Source organism: Panthera pardus, unplaced genomic scaffold, assembly GCF_024362965.1.
Source record: "Panthera pardus isolate Hobbes unplaced genomic scaffold, ASM2436296v1 HiC_scaffold_15, whole genome shotgun sequence".
Taxonomy (NCBI): domain Eukaryota; kingdom Metazoa; phylum Chordata; class Mammalia; order Carnivora; family Felidae; genus Panthera; species Panthera pardus.
Window position 1 is genome coordinate 18,206,417 of NW_026526710.1, and position 15,363 is coordinate 18,221,779.

The following is a 15,363-nucleotide window of genomic DNA, read 5'->3' on the forward strand; positions in this document are numbered from 1 at the left end:
AAACCGAATTTGAAATTAGTAAGCAGTTAGTAAGAGCTATTTTTATATTCTTATGGCATTTCCAGAAGTTGGCTGGGATGTGCAGATTCCATTTTAGCTGCTTTTCATTTGGAAACTCTTGGATCAGATCCAGTTCTTTGAAAGATGGATTATGTGAATATATGTGTTTTAAGAATATATCAAAATGTGTAATCAGGGAATTCCTTTTGATAGTGTTACTAGCCACTCCAGGCACCATATCTTATTAAATTCAACCAGGTATCCTAAAATGTCCTTTTTGGTACATTTGGAGCAATTTAATTTTTTGTGGATATTTTGGTAAATTAAAATTGTTCTTAATTCTCTTTTTCTAGAGACAGAGCATAGGCCTGTATTACCCAGATATATTGTTTCTCTTGTCTTCCCAGCTGAAGTGAGTGATAGTTGTTCTCTGCTGTGGATTGTTAAATTGTCAGCCTGGAGAACTGTACTATATATGGATGATCCTCGCAGAATGTAGCAGGGATTTTCACCTTTGGTGGAGATGGGTCATATTTCTCTTTTGAGAGCCTAATGAAGGCTATTGATCACTTCCCTTCCTGTACCTTCACCCCAAAATAGTACGTCAACACATTTGTTTCCACTTTAGTGTTTTGCATTGGAATAAATATAATTTGTAGACCAGTGAGTGGTTCTCAAGATTGATAGCAGAGGTGGGGCAAGGTGAGATGAGCACAGGGAGAGAGGGATCAGAATGATTTGAAATATTTTGAAGTTTATATATGTTCTCTTATTTTCTTTGAAGTATTCTCATATTCCTTGAAGTATGACTAGCTCTTTGAAAATTCACTGCTAGAGTGAGCCACTTTATGCATTGTGTAGTGTTGTTCAGATATTTAGAGTATTGGGTGGAAAACGTATGGAGAGACTATCTCAGACAAAAATGAAACAATTGTGTGTAAAGCATTATGGTAATATCATTTTAATGTAAAAACTAAAAACTTAGTGGTTACTTCCTTAAAAAATTAAAGTAAAACCAAATTTGGCAAATAAAAGAATTAAGTCTGAATAGACCATTAAATCTATTTTGTGGAGTACTCCTTGAAGTGGCATCTTGTAAGTTCTTTGACATTAATTTGGTTTCAGCTTTAGAGCGGTGCCTGGCTGGCTCAGTTGGTAGGGCATGTGACTCTGGATCACAGGGTTGTGAGTTCAAGCCCCACATTGGGCATGGAGCTTACTGAATAAATGAGTGAATGAATAAAAATAAAGATACTGCATCTGATTTCAACCTTAGAGTTTAAAAAAATTACTTCAAAAATTTTACACTTAAAGGAGGTGAAATTGACATTAAATAGAAGTAACCATTTTAAAGTAAACCATTCAGTGGGATTTAGTACATTTGAAATATTGTGCATCCACCACCTGTCTTTAGTTTTTCCAAAACATTTTCATCACCCCAAAAGGAAACTCCATACTTCGTAAGCAGTTGTTCCCCATATCTCCTTCCCCTTGCCCCCTGCCAGCCACCAATGTGCATCCTGATGGTGGATTTACCTATTATGTAAATTTCACATAGCTAGAATCATACAATATGTGATCTTTTGTGTGTGGTTTCTTTCACTTAGCATAATGTGTTTGAGATTCATCTACTTTGTAGTATTTATCAGTACCACATTCCTTTTTAGTCCTGGATACTATTTCATTGTGTATATACATTATAATTTGTTTATCCATTGACAGACTTTTGGGCTAGTTACACCTTTTGCTTATTGTGAATATTGGTGCTATGAACTTGTGTGTACATGCATTTGTTTGAGTGCTGTTTTCACTTTTTTTTTAAGTAAGCTCTGTGCCCAACGTGGGGCTTGAACTGACAACCCCGAGATCAAGATCGCATGCTCCACTGACTGAGCCAGTCAGGTGTCCCTGTTTTCACTTTTTTAAGAGTATATATCTAGACATGGAATTGCTGGGTAAAAGACGAAAACTATCATTTCCTTTTACACTTAACACTTTTATACTACCCCTGACACCAAATGTGTGGATTCTTCACCACAAGCAATTTTCTTATTCTCTGTGGACACCAACTGGATCTCTTACAGTTTAATTCAGTTCTGACCCTAACTACCTGGAGTTGACATAGATTCCACAGTTAAGGGTTCAGTCCCATGAGACTGCTCCCCCACTTCAGATATTAATTCCAAGTCCTAGGTTGTCACTTGAACTTCTGACCAAATGGCTATAAATTGGGGATTCTCACAAACCCCTCTTGGGTTTGTTAATTTGCTGGAACAGCTCACGGAACTCAGGAAAGTGCTTTACTTACTGGTACTCATTTATTATAAAGGATGCAACTCAGGAACAGCCAAATGGAAAAGCATAGGGCAAAATCTGTGGGAAGGGGCATGGAGCTTCCATGGCCTTTCTGAGCATGCCACTCTCCCAGCACCTCAATGTGTTTACCAACCCAGAAGCTCTCTGAACCCCTTCAGTTAAGGTTTTTTATGGAGGTTCAATTATGTAGACATGATTGATTAAGACATTGGCCATTGGTGATTGAAGTAAGTCTTCAGCCCTTCTAGTCTCAGAAGTTGGGGGTGGAGCTGAAAGTTCCAACCTTCTAATCACATGGTTGGTTCCTGTGGCAAGCGATCCCCATCCTCCAAGAGCTACCTCATTAGCACAAATTCAGATATAGATGAAAGGGGCTTATTATGAATAACAAAAGACTCTCCTCACTCCTGTCACTCAGGAAATTCCAAGAGTGCTAGGACCTCTGTGCCAGGCCCTGGGGATGAGGACCAAATATGTATTCCTTATATCACAACATCACATGGGTCACGTAGTAATCCTACATGTAACTTTTAGAGAAACTGCCAAACTGTTTTCCACAGCCATTCGACTATTTTACATTCCTACTAGCAGTTTATAAGGGCTCCAATTTCCCTACAACCTCACTTGTTATTTCTATTTTTTAAAATTATAGCTATCCTAGTGAATGTAAATTGGTACCTCCTTGTGGTTCTCATTTGGATTTCCCTAGTGACTCATGATGTTGCGCATCTTTTCATGTGCTTATTGGTCATTTGTATATCTTCTTTGCATCAATCTTTGGTTTTGATGGTAAGAATTGTTAAACACCTTGATTTACAAAGGTGTTTATAGTAGTCGCAAAGCACATCATTTCAACTCATAATTTCTTTGACAGGAATTACTTGCCTCATATCAAAGAATCCCAGAAATTTTCAAGACTTGATTTCTATATATGTTATATTGTTTGCTCTGCCCTTTAGCATGGTCACAGCATTATTGACAGTGTCATTAGTAAGAAATGGATAACAAATATACATATCCCATTTAAGGTCTTTGAGCAAAAGAATTCTTTTAAAATATTTCTATAGATTTCTATTATTTTTTTGATTGACTCTTTTTGTTCATTAATAGGTGTTTTTTTTTTTTTTAGAGGGAGCAAGTGGGGGAGAGGGGAAGCAGGAGGGGAGAGAGAGAGAGAGAGAGACAGAGACAGAGACAGAGAATGAATCTTAAGCAAGCTCCATGCTCAGTGTAGAGCCCGATGCAGGTCTCAATCCCATGCCCTGGGATCATGACCTGAGCTGAAATCAAGAGTCAGACATGCAACCAACTGAGCTACCCGGTACCCCAGTATGTATTCATTTTATTTTTATTATTGAAATCTAGTTGACATATAATGTTATATTAGTTTCTTTTCTTGAAACACCTTAACAGCCTTCCTCTGATGGAGTGATTGGCTTTAATGTCAGAGGACTTCTTTTGGGCTTTTGGTAATCTTTGACACTAAGCTTGGTGTGCTGGTTGGTCAACTATTGTTTCTCAAGCTCCAAACCTACCTTGTTATACACTGTGATCTTGGGGATGGGACTCTGCAAACTACTTTTTTTTTTTTTTTTCTTTTTTGCCAGCTGCTCTCTTCTTCTAGTGCAAAGTGCTAGAAGGAGACTGGAAGTCAGGAAGTAGGAGAATTTATATGCTTATTCTTGTTTGCTTGCATTTTTCAGTGTCACTCTAACAATGATATTTACCCTGGCAGTGGCAGTTGGTTTGAGTCTCTAGTTTTTACACCATCCTTGAAACCAACTTTATGTTGCCCTTTCAGAGATAAGTCTTCAAAATTAAATCTTCATGACAGTGTCCCTCAAGCTCATCTTTACATGTCATAAATGTAAAATAACTTATTTTGCTCAAACACATATATTTTACAATGTCTATAATGAAGATACAAATACAAAGTAGTTGTTCCTATGTCTGTCTTCTATGAAGTCATTTTTAATTAACTTCAATAAAGGTGGCTTATTCTCTTCTGCACATATTACATGATTCATTTTCCATTACAAGGTTTTTGCCTTTATTTATTTATTTATTTATTTATTTATTTATTTATTTATTTATGAATGAGAGAGTGAGCACACGAGCAGGGGAGAAGGCAGAGGGAGAGACAGAGAAGCTTAAGCAGATTCTATGCTCAGCACAGAGCCTGATGTGGGGCTTGATCCCACAACCGTGGGATTGAGACCTGAGCCGAAATCAAGAGTTAAAACACTCAAGTGACTGAGCCACCCAAGTGCCCTGCCTCATTATTTATTTTTACTAAAAGTACTTAATTACCATGCTTACTCAGTATTTTAAAGGTGGTCTAAGCATCTATTTCACCTTTTTGTGTGAGTGTACATTTTAATGATTCATTCTGGCATTCCATAAATACTTGAGCATCCCATATGTGCCAGATGTTCTGTTCGATATTAGAAATATAATGATACACAATTCAGACATGCTCTCAAAGAATACTTTATTTTGACAGGGCATATAACTATTGAGTAATTACAAAGCTAATACTTCCTGATAGGGAAAAAACAGGATAGTATAAGAGCACACGGCAGGGATTAAGCATGGTTCACCTAGTTGGGTGATTCAGGGACAGCATCTCTTAAGTGATATTAAGTCTCATTTAAGATGAGACTTAAACAATGATTAGAGGTTAGCTGGATGTGAGAGAGAGAGAGGATATGGAAGAGCATTCCAGGTTCAGCATTGAGAGAGTGGTTCCAGTTGAGACAGGAACTGTATCATAGTGGGTTTTATAATTTATGTTAAATAGATTGGAGTTTATCTAAAAGCCAATGGGAAACCATTGAGGGTTTTTTCCTAGCAGAGGAATAACATTATATTCATTAATTACATAGAGCATGTCAGATGCTCTTCTAAGCCTGGGGATACAAAGGTAACATGGCAAAGTTCCTGCCTCCTGGAATTTGCATTCTGTTGCAGGCAACAGATGGACACACAAATATACAGTATAATTTCAGTATAATTGATAAATGCTATAGAAGAAACGAAGTAAGGTAAGGAGATAGAAAATGAAGGAGAGGAAGTAATTTTAGGTGGAGTGATCAGGGAAGTTCACCCTGAGGAGATCATCCAAGAAGATTTCTCTGAGTAGACATTTGAGCAGAGACCAGAATGAAGTAAGAAAGTGAGTCCTATGAAGATCTGTGGAAAGACTTCCAGGAAGAGAAAACAGATTGTGAAAAGTATCTGGTTTGGAATGAGCTTCATATGTTGGAGGAATTACAAGAAGTTTATGAATGAGAAGACAGGTATGGAATGAGGTCAGAGAGATAGGTACAGCCCGAGTCCTTGCTTAATAGGACCCTGTAAGCCATAATAAGAAGTTGGATTATATTTTAAATGTGAATGAAAGCAATTGCAAAGTTTTGAGGGGAGCAATGTGACTTAAGTTTTGAAAAGATCACTCTGGCTTCTCATAGAGGATAGAGTATAAAGGGGTGAGGTTAGAAGCAGGAAGTTCAGTTAGGAGGCTTGTTGCCACCATCTAGGAAGAAAATAATGATGACTTGGACCAGGGTATTAGCTGTTGAAGTGGTGAGAATAGTTGAATTTAGGATATATTTGGCAGATACAGTCAATAGGATTTGCTGAAGAATTTGAATGTGGATTGTAAGAGAAAGAGAGGATGACTGTTAGATCCTTGACCTGTGAACTGAGTGAGTGCTGAAGCTACTTCTGAGATGGGAAAGATTGAAGGAAAAGTAGACGTTTTTTGGAAGGGAGTAGTATAAAACCCAGAGTATTTTTAAAAATTCTGTTTAAATTTGAGATTCCTCTTAGGTATCCAAGTGGCGATGACAAGTAGGTATTTTGGCCCATGGGAGAGAATCAGTGCTCAGGCTGTAAATTTGGTGTTCATTAGCACATAGATGGTAATTGAAGTTATAATAAAACTCGATGAGATCCTTAGAAAAAAATATAAATACACACACACACACACACACACACACACACACACACACACACACACATATACACATACATACACACATACAGAAGAGAGAAGACCCCTATGGCACTTTGACATTTAAGATTTGGGAAGAGGTGGACAGATGAGCAAAGGAGCCTGAGGAAGAGCAGCCAATGTAGTAAGAGAAAAAACTGGAGAATATGATATCCTGGAAGTTAAGTGAAAGAGGGACTGATCTATTATGTCAAATACTGAGATATGTTCTGAAGAAAGGCCACTTTGATATAGTATGGATGGTGGACTACAGAAAGGCAACATTAGAATTGGGGAAATAGAATGTTGTTGCAGCTACACAGAAGAGAATTGACAAATAGTGCCTTATGCTGGGACATTGGCAGTAGGGATGGAGAGTTGTAGGCAAATTCAGGAGGCAGAATAAACAGACTTGATAGTTGGGTATGGGGTGAGTGTTATGGGTTTTAGGTATAATATTTGAAAAGATTGAACTTTAAAAACTAAAGTATTTAGGGGCACCTGGCTGTCTCAGTTGGCAGAGCATGTGATCCTTGATCTTACAGGTTGTGATTTGAGCCCCATGTTGGGTGTAGAGATTACTTAAAAAAAAACTTGGGGTGCCTGGGTGGCTCAGTCAGTTAAGCGTCTGACTTGGGCTCAGGTCATGATCTCATGGTTTGTGGGTTCAAGCCCCACATCGTGCTCTGTGCTGACAGCTCAGAGCCTGGAGCCTGTTTCAGATTCTGTGTCTCCCCCTCTCTCTGTCCCTCCCCGACTTGTGTGTGTGTTCTCTCTCTCAAAAATAAATAAACATTTAAAAAATTAAAAAATAACCTTTAAAACACAAGTATTTAAGCAAGCAAACAAAAAGCTAAAGTTATTGCAGCTGGAGTATATTTTGATACATTAGAAGCTGAGGTTTTAGTATTATTTGAACTGGTCAATTACACAAGTTTGGCTAAATCAAACTACAGTTGGCCCTTGAACAGCATGGGTGCTGGGGCACTGACCTCCCCCCACCAACCCTGTGCAGTTGAAAATTCATGTATAATTTTTGACTCCCCCTCGCCCCCCAACTTAGCTCTAATAGTCTACTGTTGACTGGAAGTCTTACTGACAACATATGCAGTTGACTAACACATATTTTGTATGTTATATGTATTATATACTATATTCTTACAATAAGGTAAGTTAGAGAAAATGTTATTAAGAAAATTATAAGGTAGAGAAAATACATTTATAGTACTATACAGTAGTGAAAAAAATTATGTATTAAGTGGGCCCATGTGTTTCAAACTTGTGTTGTTCAAGGGCATCTGTATTTAATGACAATTTAGCCAATATTTTGGATTAGGGCATATCAGTTAACCTTTGCAGAAAAAGTATTCCTAAGCATGTTGATTAGGTAGAGATTGCTATAGGCATTATCAACTCATGTAAACCATTTTTTAAGCAATCAATTTTGAGCAGGCCCTCTACATAGCAACTCTTTTTAGGTTCACTATGCAGTTGGAAATAAACTGAAATTCCTCAGGGAATTCTGTTATTCAGACTTGGCAGTATTTCTGACATGCTGTGTCCTCGTTACATGTTAATGTCTACATTAATGACATCCACATTAATGAGGTGCTATATGATTAAAATACTGAAATATTTTTGGGTTTTGGTGATAATCTACATCTTACTATGCAAATGAACTCTAAATGATGAATTGTTTATGATCAATATTAAAATGAATCCATGGTAGTTTCTCTGGAATTGTTTGTCTGGTAAAAGGTGAATGGATAAGAAAAGGACTTGAGAACTTTCACTTCTGAAAGAATACTAGATAAGTTAGGTTAAAGGGACCTTTTGCTGCAAGCCATTGAATAATGCGTTGCTGGGCTTACAGAAATTAAGGGAAATGTGACATCTTTCAAATGGAAAGCAAAACAAAACAACAAAAACAACACCCCAACTAAAAACTGTGAACTGAAACAGGAACAGTAAATGATAAACATACTTGAAATGTTAACTCTGCAAGTAAATGCCTATATCAGCACAGTGGTTAAGAGTCCAAGCTTTAGGCTGATGACAAAGTAAGAAAGCTGAATGTGAGATTCTAGCTTTAAGCCAAGTATCATAGAAGGGAGCTAAAATGAGATTGGTAGAGCCCCATGGTTCCTGGCAGAAGCAAATATAAATTCTCTATGAAGGAAAAGATTCTTGAGTTGCCCCCGCCGCCCAGGATTCTCTCAGATTAAGATCAAGTACTATGAAGGTCATAATCAAAGATCACCAACCATGCAAGGAGACAAGGTATTGTTCAGGAGTTTGCTGAAAATACAACAGATTTAGACCTCCGAGGACTTCAGATATTGGAAGGATCAGGTGTAGAATATTAAATAACAATGCATAAAATATGTAAAGAAAAGCTTTATCAAATATGACTAGGAGAAAAACCAGTTAGAATATCTAGAAGTGAAAAATGTTGTTGGAATAAAAACTTCTTTGTGGCTTGGTTAAACAGCAAATTACACACAGCTAAAGAGAGAACTAATGAACTGGAAGATGGATTTGAAGAAATCACAGAATGCAGCACAGAGGCAGAAAAATGGATTATATGATAGGTTAAGAGAAATGGAATAAAAAGGTATAATGTAGGTCTAATATCAGAATTTCAGAAAGTGAGACTAGAAAATGCAGGAGAGACAATATTTGAAGAGTTATTGGGTGAGAATTTTCAAGAATTGTTGACTTGAATGTATAGTTATAGGACACACAATATATACAAAGCAGAATAAATAAAATAAATTCATACCTAAACACGTAGGAGGTAAAAACTATATCTCATAGGCAGCTTCCAAGATGGTCCACAATAATTCATTCTGTCTTTTATCATTCACACTCTTATGTAGTTCTCTCCCACACTTAACAGGGCTGACCTTCATAATAAATAGGATATTGTGCAAATGAAGAAGTATGACTTCTAAAGGCTAAGTCATGGAAGAAATTGTGGCTTCTACCTTGCCCATTCTTGGATCACTCATTCTGTATGAAGCCGGCCACCATATCATGAAGACATTCAAGCAGCCCAGGGAAAGGCTCAAATGTCAAAAAGTTGAGGCCTCCTGCCAACAATTAGCATCAGTTTTGGTCAAGCCTTCAGATGATTGTTTTTTAACTGGAAATTTCCAAGACTACTGTATATTGTATCAGATTTACATCGGTGAAGGGCAGGTTGTGAAATGTGAGTTAGAATGAATATTTTTACCATTTCCTTCCACTTAGGTAGCATAAATGTCCAGATATCCCTATATTTCACCAGTGGCTCAGGTAGCCATAACATTCTATATTAGCAGATTATGCTTCTAATTGGCCAATAAAAATGTAGAACATCTGATCTATTTTAAGCGAATGACTACTGAATACACCCAGGGTTGTCCTTTGAAATAACTCAAAATAACTTCATTGGGATTGTTCCACTAGTTTTTTATTTTTATTTTTTTAGTGCTGGGAGTGGTAGGTAAACTTCTGTCAAGATTCATCAAATGCTTTGCTGAAGTGCAAGTCCATTAAATCATTCCATTGATGTTATTCTACAATAAAATAGAACTTATGGAACATGAATACCTTTTAATGTTTCATTCTTCTCTTTTCATAGTTTTATATAGAGCAAAATAATTTTAGAGACCATTTTTTTTTTTTTTTTTAATTTTTTTTTTTCAACGTTTCTTATTTATTTTTGGGACAGAGAGAGACAGAGCGTGAACGGGGGAGGGGCAGAGAGAGAGGGAGACACAGAATCGGAAACAGGCTCCAGGCTCCGAGCCATCAGCCCAGAGCCTGACGCGGGGCTCGAACTCACGGACCGCGAGATCGTGACCTGGCTGAAGTCCGACGCTTAACCGACTGCGCCACCCAGGCGCCCCTTAGAGACCATTTTTTATGTTAGCTTTGCCACCATGCAAAGGGGAAAGGTGAACTCCTGATAGAAGCAGGGCATGGAAGCTTGATTAATCATTAGCAATGTTGGTTACAGCTGATTCCTGGACACTAGTTATTTGAATAGATGTGTAGAAATCATGTGATTGATGAAATGACTAAAACCATCTTGTCTTTAAAATATTATAGCTTGAATAAGGAATAATGAAACCATACTAATGTAGATAAACCTTACTGACATTTTACACTTTTGAGGGGAAATGAGGTTTTAAGCTGCTTTGACTAAAATTTCAAAATGAATTATAGTCACAATTCTGGCATTATGACTCTCTGGCCCTAAGAAATTCTTTAAAAGAATTTACTGTCTGCTCCTGCAAAATGTCAATAATATCATTTACCTCATTTTTTTTTTTCAGGAATATAGTGAAGAGTCACTCTTTATAAATGGAAAAATGTTATCTGTTAAATTGTTGTATCTCATCACTACAAAATATCATTTCACTGAACAACTATACAGAAGATGGTTATCCTTGATCTTAAGAATTTGTCACAATTCTCAATGCACTAAAATTTTTGGGAAATTAAAGTGCAGATCTTATTTGTGAGAAGAAGTAATTTTAAAACTTCAGCTTATGAAATATAGAAATGTGGAGATTTGGTGTATGATGTAATTATGTTGTGTTTTATAAAACTAGTGATCTCTGATATTTAGATTGAGGAAAAAGGTTAAAGGCCATGATTTCTACAGTTATTTTTCTCTTCCTGTTAGCAAATAAAGCACAGTTTTTGTTTTATAGATTTGTCAAATGTAATAGGCATATAACATAGCTCTTCATTTGAACAGGTATCTGAACTATAAGATACAGTTGTGTATTTTTAGATTTAGTGATGTTCTTGTTCATCACTAAACAGATATTTGGCAAATATTTGATGACTTATTAACATACTAGGCACTGTGATGAAGACAAAAGAATTAAGATACACTTGAAAATAAGAAGGGTAGACTCTAAATCCTTGGAGAATAGGGCTGTTTGTTTTTATTTTTGTCTTCCTGGTACCTAGCAGAGGGCCCAGCAACAGTAAACATTTACTGAAGGGTAGTTGAGTGAATGGGAAGGACTTGGTGGTTGCCCTCAGGAAATTTAGAGCCCTCAGGTATCATAAGATGCAGAAAACCAGACTGAACAATAGACAATAATCAATAATTATGTGCTAAATAATTAGAATATAGAGGCATTACCATTTGGAGGAAACATTAAAACAATTTTCAAGCATGATATTTGGAGTGCTAATTATCAGAATTTATAGTTGAAAGGTCAGTTGAAGTGTTCTTGAAGAAAGTGGGACTTAAATCTTAAAGGATTGTTAGGAATTGGATGTGAATATGGGCAGCATTATAGGTGAGGAGAACATCATGGCTGATAGGGAAATGAGAAAAGACGTTTATGGGCCTATAAAAAAATAACCTATTGGAAAACGTTAAACTGTAATAAGGTGGTATTGGTAAGTGGTGTTTTGAGCAAAGAATTTAGATTCCGAATTGTAGTTTTGCCATTTACAGTCAAAACTGATCTGCTCTTAGCTATATCCGTCTGCCAGTAGCCTGCCTCACCCACAGCCTCTCAGCTAGTTGGTTAGATGGTTCGATAGAGGTATAGGCGGCAAGATATGGTACCGTTAGTGTCAGTAAAGCTGCCCACTGTGAAAACTGGCAAACCAGCATCACTTCAAGATTTATGACTAATATTTCATGATGACTTAAAAAAATATAATTTTAAATGGTGTGGGATAGGCCGAGCTTGCCTGATTATTCAGAGGTTACCACTGTGGTATGATATCAGACTTTAAGGTCTCTTTGCTCACCACACGCCCTATTTCCTCAACACCTTGAGGTGCCAGAATCAATTGATTATTTTTTTTGCCCACCAATAAAACACATATCTTTGGAGAAGGGACCATGCTCAGCTTACAGTGAATTTATTTTTCAGTCTTTTCCTAGATTAGTATTTAATAGAAAGGTGGTAGAAAGAATATAAACTCTTTGAATGCTGGTGAAGTATGAAAAATGGTAAGGGAGCACCACAAGGTAAAGGACAAATGGCAGAAAAGAGGCTTGAAGAACCAATGACAGATTTTCTCCCCATTGCAGTTTTTTATTTTATATTTTAAAAGTTTATTTATTTATTTTTGGGAGTGAGAGAGACAGAGCATGTGAGCAGGGGAAGGGCAGAGAAGGAAAGAGAGAAAATCCCAGGCAGCCTTCATGCTGACGGTGCGCAGGTCTCAAACTCACGAGCCGCGAGATAATGGTCTGAGCTGAAACCAAGAGTTGGACACTTAACCGATTGAGCCATCCAGGTGCCCCATATCCACATTTCGTTTTTTAATTAATTAATTATTTATTAATGTCTACTTATTTTTGAGAGAGAGAGAGTGCAAGTGGGGAAGGGGCAGACAGAGAGGGAGACACAGAATCCAGAGCAGGCTCCAGGCTCTGAGCTGTCAGCACAGAGCCCAGTGTGGGGCTCACACCTACAACCCATGAGATCATGACCTGAGCTGAAGTCAGACGCTTAATCTACTGATGCTTAACCAGGTGCCCCCACGTTATGGTTTTTTAAAAAAATGTTTCTTTCTTTATTTTGAGAGAGAGCGAGTGTGCTCGTAAGTATGCACAAGTGAGCAGGGGAGGGGCAGAGAGAGAGAGAGAGAGAGAGAGAGAGAGAGAGAGAGAGAGAGAGAGGAAGAGAGAGAATCCCAAGCACAGTGCAGAGCCCAGTGCATGGCTCGATATCACAAACCATAAGATCTTGACCGGAATGGGGAGCAAGAGTCGGTGACTGAGCCGACTGAGCTGGTGACTGACTGAGCCACCTAGTCACCCCCCACATTGCAGTTTTGCTCAGAGCTTCACCTGGAGAGAATTATAGGTTGGTATAATGTTATCATGGGTCTTTGTAGTGTAACAGTCAGGATTGAATTTAGTTACTGGATGGAGCTGTACAATATAGACTGGTAATGAGAAGAACTGAGTTCTCTCTCTGCCCTTGCCTGTTAATTAGTTATACGCTTTTTGAATAAAATTGTTCATTTTCCTTATTGCAGAAACCAGATTATGAGAACCGAGTGAAGTAATCTTTGAGTTTTCTTTCAGTTCTAAAATTTATGAATCTCTGTGGGCAATAGAACAATATAGCTGGGAGTGAAATTCATAGATATATATACAATAAAATACCTAACAATTGCAATATGGTTAAAAATACTCAGTTGGGGGATATGTTTATGTTCCTAACAGAATGAAGCTAACAATTGTTCACAAGGTATATACTTTCACTTTTATGAGCCAGAAGTATCTTTTTGTCGTACTGCTCAGTTCTTGATTAGCTTTACTTATATTTATATTTTTATTATATATTATATTCAAAAGTAATACAATTTGTATGAGCTGTCCAAGTGCAAGCATTGTTGATTGATTTTAGCCTCTCAATATTTATTGATCTAGTACAAGAAGAGTTAGTCTGAACTATCTATCCAAATTCTGAACATTAGGATATAGTAACAGTTTAATACTAAATACACCTTCTAACAGATACCTACTTATCAGATTACTCTAGTTTGGTAGAGCCTCCAGAATGTTGGTCCATGGTAGAATAGATGTGGGATGCCCAGTCTAGCTTTAGATGCCTCTGGTCGAATCTCTAGGAAGATATTTTGGATGGAGATTGATAACTGAAAGCACAAAACCGAGTTTACTAATTCTTTGTATTGGAGTCTGCCTGTGCCCTGTCCCAGAACAGAGTTGAATCCTTAGGCTTGCTTTAGGGACTGTGTTATCCTTCCAAGATGATTGGGGACTAGGCTAGATCCCTTATGGTGACCATAAATTGTACTCCTCTCCCTTAGTATAAGTCAGTGTCAAAGACGTGGTTGTTGAGGTGGGGGAAGAAAATCAAATGTCACTTGATAGAGCTTTTGTCCTTTGTTAGACAACATTTAAGTAATAATAAAAAGACTGGTTCATTAGAATTATGTAACATAAAATAATTTAAAAGAGAGCAGCAGTGTTGGGTGATTAGAAAGAAATTAGAGAGCTACAGTTTTCATACATAGTATTCTATTTTTTTTTATTTTTTATGTTTTATTTATGTTTACATATGTTTTTTTATGTAATAAATTATGTTTTATTTATTTTTGAGACAGAGAGAGACAGAGCATGAGTAGGGGAGGGGCAGAGAGAGAGGGAGACACAGAATCGGAAGCAGGCGCCAGGTTCCGAGCTGTCAGCACAGAGCCCGATGCGGGGCTCGAACTCACAGATTGTAAGATCATGACCTGAGCCGAAGTCGGACGCTTAACTGACTGAGCCACCCAGGCGCCCCATACATAGTATTCTTGATGGAGTGATTGTAGTGGGTAAAAAAACTATAAAGATGTCTTCACTTTAAACACTGGCTAAAGATTAAGTAATTTTAACTATCCATTGTTAAAACACATATCTTTAGAGAATGGTCCTTGTTAAGCTAACTATGAATGATTTTTCTTAATCTTTCCCTAAGAACAGGATTTAGTAGGAGAGATGGGTAGAAAGAACATAAACTCTGGTTTTGCACAGTTTAATTTTTTTTTTTTTTTGGGCTATTGAGAATTAAGTGATACATGTCTCTAGAATTATCTTATTATACTCTTTTTACATTTATTTATTTTTGAGAAACAGAGTGAGACAAAGCGTGAGTGAGGGAGGGGCAGAGAGTGAAGGAGACACAGAATCTGAAGCAGGCTCCAGGCTCTAAGCAAGCTGTCAGCACAGAGCCTGATGCAGGGCTCCAACCTACAAACTGTGAGATCATGACCTGAGGCTGAAGTCAGACGCTCAACTGACTGAGCCACCCAGGTGCCCCAAGAATTATCTTATTATACTCTTTAAAAAAAGTAATCTTCACACCCAACATAGGGCTCGAACTCAAGACCCTGAGATCAAGAGTCACATGTTCTTCTGACTGAGACAGCTAGATGCCCCTTATTCTATTTTTCTTTAACATGCCTCAGCCTTAAAATGACCTTAAGAATATTGCATTATATCGTAAGAGTCTGACTGTGGAAGGAATCCAGCCATATTACAGTGAGTAAATTTTTCATGACTGCAGCCC

The 15,363-nt window shown here is 37.4% G+C and overlaps 1 protein-coding gene and 1 non-coding gene across 4 annotated transcripts in view; both read left to right on the plus strand.

Moving 5' to 3' along the window:
• The window catches only part of TTC28 (tetratricopeptide repeat domain 28), a 626,630-nt gene that overhangs the window by 88,699 nt on the left and 522,568 nt on the right, over positions 1–15,363 (plus strand). The gene's annotated exons all lie outside the window — the stretch shown is intronic.
• TRNAQ-CUG (transfer RNA glutamine (anticodon CUG)) lies at positions 1,138–1,210 on the plus strand. The gene has a single exon. It is a non-coding gene; the product is annotated as a tRNA-Gln (tRNA).